Source organism: Hydra vulgaris, chromosome 04, assembly GCF_038396675.1.
Source record: "Hydra vulgaris chromosome 04, alternate assembly HydraT2T_AEP".
NCBI lineage: Eukaryota > Metazoa > Cnidaria > Hydrozoa > Anthoathecata > Hydridae > Hydra > Hydra vulgaris.
Window position 1 is genome coordinate 25,650,197 of NC_088923.1, and position 4,804 is coordinate 25,655,000.

A 4,804-nucleotide genomic window follows, 5' to 3' on the forward strand; every position below is an offset into this window, starting at 1 on the left:
AACTTCTAATTTTAATAGGAAAAGTATCAAGTCCTAATTATAAAGTTGGTGTTGTATATTTAATTCTAACATTTATTCTTTATCATATAATTTTATTTATTTTAATAATATGTGTTTATGCATATACATATGTGTAAATTTATGAATATATATAAAAGAAATATATATATTTTATATTTGTATATATAATGTTTATATTTCTAGTCCTAATTTTAGAGTTGGTGTTGTATAGATAATTCTTACATTTATAATTTATCAAATACCTTTGATTTGTATTTTTATTTATTTTAGTATTTGTATTAATGCATGTAATTATGAATATACATATATATATAATATATATATATATATATATATATATATATATATATATGATACATTTTATATATACATATCTATATATATATATATATATATATTATATATATATATATATATATATACATTTTATATATACAATATATCATATTATATATATATATATATATATATATATATATATGTATATACTATATATATATTGTGTGTATATGTATTATATATATATATATGTATATATAATATATGTATATATATTATATATATGTATATATATATATACATATATATATATTTTATATATATATATATATATATATATATATATATATATATATATGTATATATATATATATATGTATATATATATATATGTGTATATATATATATGTATATATATATTATTTGTATATATACATATATATATATATACATATAAACATATATGTTTGTTTATAAATGTATATATATATATATATATTTATATATATATGTATATATACATATATATACATACAATATATATATATATATATTTATATATATGTGTGTATATGTATATATTATATATATATATAAATATATATATATATATATATATAATATAAACATATATGTATATATAAATATATATATATATATGTAATTATATATATTTATATATATATGTAAATAAAACAAATGATGCCTTTTTTTTAGATGATCTATTACAATGACTTCACAATCTTGGGCTAAAGTTGTTTATTTTAAAAACAGATTGAAGCAGAGGCAGTTGCTCTATATTGTTGGGTAGAAGATGGTTGATTATTTTTGTCAACTGGTGTTCATGCAATATAAGCTGCCTATAATAGTTTTCCAATTGATTATTCATGGAACAAGCTTAGAGTTAAAAGATTTAAAGTTACTGGAGGTCATTAAATTTTACAGTACTCTTTGCTATTTTGATTGTTTTATATGAATAAAAACTGTTATAGTTTTATATTAATGGTGAAGTACTATTTCAAATAAACTTCTATAACTAATGGTGAAGTACTATATCAAATAAACATCTAATAAGTCTTATTTTTATTTTTGGATAAGTAAAATTTTGAATCTGTTTATTGTATTATGATTGCCTAGATATATATCATAATCTGTTTGCACTGGGTCTACATTTTGTTTTTACATTTTTGTTTATATTTGTTTTACTAAATAATTACTTATAAGTATCTATTATTAGATACAGAAGTAAGCGAAGGATTTAATTTTACGACTACAGAGGACTCCAAAAAAGAATGAAAGTAATTATGTTAGTGAATGGTTGTGTTTCTCTTTGCATTTAACTTTTTATATGGTGAAGAATAAATAAAACTTAATATTAACTATTAGTCATATCTGATATTAATAATACTGTTTAAATTTTTTTGACATGTGATAATTTGATTTTAGGTGTAAGTTTATTTAGTAAAGTTCTGGTGGATCAAAGATAGAGGAATGATATGGTTTTAACTGGTTTCCATCTTATGAGCAAAGTTCATTATATGATATAAATTGATGGTTTATAGTTACAACTCTTCAAGTAAGTTTAATTTAGTTAATTTATGTATGGAATTGTGACTATTTTTAATTGTTAAATTTGACGTCCATAAAATGTATATGTCTATCTTTATATATATATATATATATATATATATATATATATGTATATATATATATATATATATATATATATATATTTATATATATATATATGTATATACGTATATATATATAGTATATATAGTATATATATATATATATATATATATATATATATATATATATATATATATATATATATATATATATATATTTATATATATATATATATGTATATATAGATATATATATAAATATATAGATATATATATTGTATATATATATATATATATATATATATATATATATATATTATATATATATATGTATATATATAAATATATATATATATATATATATATATATATATATATATATATATATACATGTATAGCATTAACATTTTTGATAAATTCAGATCTCTAACAATAAAAACAAAATTATTTACGTTGGAATCTACATAACTTCAAAAATTGTATGTTTTTTTAAAATTTGATTGTAATCAAGAAAAAAAATATTTATATATTTTTTTAAATCATTGTAAAAGTAACTCTATTAAATGAAATGAGCTATTTTACAATTATTTTAGATTTCAAAATTGCCCATATATATTTTCAACAGGGTTAAGGTCTGGACTTTGTGGCAGCCATTTAAGGATGTTAGCTTTACTTTTTTTTTAGGAACTGTTGTGTCGCTTTGCATGTGTGTTTAGGGTCGTTGTCATGGTGAAAAAAAAAATTGCAATCAATTCTTAAACAGATTTACATAACTTTTTTGAAAGCCAATCAACAGACAACTTCCTTGTCATTATACATTTAACATTTACCAGTCGCCCCACACTATTTGAATCAAAACATCCCCAAGCCATAGGCGAGCCACCTCCATGCTAGACTTTTTTTGTAAGATTTCTATCTAAGCGTGCATCACAAGTTCTGCGCCAAACTCTTTGTCGTTTTTTAAGTCAAATATTCGACATTTATTCTTATCAGACTATAACACTAAGTTCCAAAATGCCTCACACTTGTTAATATGCAGTTTTGCAAATGCTAAAAGTTTTTCTTTGCTTATACGACTAATGAGGGGTTTACTTTTCTGTAGAAGGTTTATTTAAACCACCTAAATTATTAAACCATTTAAATTAAGTCTTCTCTGTACAGTTCAATAGGAAACATTTAATTTAAGATTTTCAACAATCTGCCTTTAGGTTATTGTTGAATTTTTTTTTTTTATCAGTGCATTTTAGGATATTGGTTATTGTTGAAGTCTTAATGAGGCGACCAAGTCTTTTCTGATTTTCAGCAAAACCAGTTGTATCATCCTTTATACCCATCTTCCTAGCACCACTTACTGATATTTGATATTTTTCATCTCATTGCTTGTAGGTTAGGCCTTATTTTGATCAAAAGTGACCCGAGATCTGATGTCCAATGAATAACTTTGATGATAAACCATTATTATTATTTTAACTTTTTCTAAAAATAAATTCCAAAAAATATAGTTTAAAATGCTTATTGTTAATAACTTTAACAAAATATTTTTGATGTTAATACTTTTAAGTAAATAGTTATTGACAAAGCATTATATTTCATAATAAAAATGTAGATGTTTCTTGTTTTTGTCACATTTATTTTAGACAGAAAAACTCTAAGTTAGCAAAGTTCATTTAATAGAGTTACTTTTGCATTGAGTTAAAAAGAGTTATAAATGTTTTTTTTTTCTCTCTGGAATCAAATTTAAAAATAAACTTAAAACTTTTGCAGTTATATAGATTATGACGTAAATAATATTGTATAAATATATATATAATATATATATATATATATATATATATATATATATATATATATATATATATATATATATATATATATATATATATATACAATATTATTTAATATTGTATATATATACAGTATCGGACAAAACGAGTGCAACCAAATAATGCTAATTTAGTTTCTTTATATAAAAGTACTGCATTTTTTCAATTGAGAGAAATAACTATGTAAATGTTTAGAGATAAAGTACTTCAAGTTTTATTCATCACAAAGTTCATTATTTGTACACGAAAATTAATAATTTAATCAAAAGTATTAAAAAAAGTTGATTTCCTTCTGGACAAAACAAGTGCAACTCGACAAAATGTTGACCAAGCTTTATTTCGCTATAAACGTTTCGTGGCGAATCCTTTGTTGTCGATCACAGCCTTGCATCTTCGAGGCATAGATTTGATCAGGTGATCAATGAAACTTTGTGGAATCGCTGTCCGGGCCTTTTGGATTTGTTCAAACAGTTTATCCTTATTATGAACACTTTCACGATTAACTCTGCGGTTGACAATCTCCCACAGGTGCTCGATGGGGTTGAGATCCGGAGATTGAGGCCGCCAATCCATCACCGATAGGTGGTTGTCTTGAAACCACTGCTTGGCTACTTTTGCAGTGTGTTTCGGATCGTTGTCTTGCTAAAAAACCCATTTTATTGGCATATTCCATTCAGCATGAGGTAACAACATTTTTCAGGATATATTTTTATACATGAAACGGTCCATTATTCCATCGTTTCGATGTATTGGACCTAGACCGTTAGCAGAAAAATACCCCCAGACTATTACATTGCCTCCACCATGCTTCACGGTCTTATGGCAGTAAATAGAGGCGTTTTCCGGCCGGTCGACGTACACGGCAAATGCCATTGCTCCCAATGATGTTTAACTTCGATTCATCACTGAACAGGACAGTTTGCCATTTCTGCGCATTACAGTCAATATGAGATGTAGCAAACAGGAGTCTTTTCTTCTAGTTTTATAGTGAAATCAGCGGTTTCTTTGCAGGGCATCGGGAAAACAATCCGGCTTCAACAGCACGTCGTC

The 4,804-nt window shown here is 23.4% G+C and overlaps 1 long non-coding RNA gene across 1 annotated transcript; it reads left to right on the forward strand.

Moving 5' to 3' along the window:
• The first annotated feature begins 1,017 nt into the window (after positions 1 to 1,017).
• Positions 1,018 to 1,831, forward strand: LOC136079040 (uncharacterized). The gene is made up of 3 exons (XR_010637887.1): positions 1,018 to 1,228; positions 1,538 to 1,606; positions 1,747 to 1,831. It is a non-coding gene; the product is annotated as an uncharacterized LOC136079040 (long non-coding RNA).
• Positions 1,832 to 4,804: the final 2,973 nt, after the last annotated feature.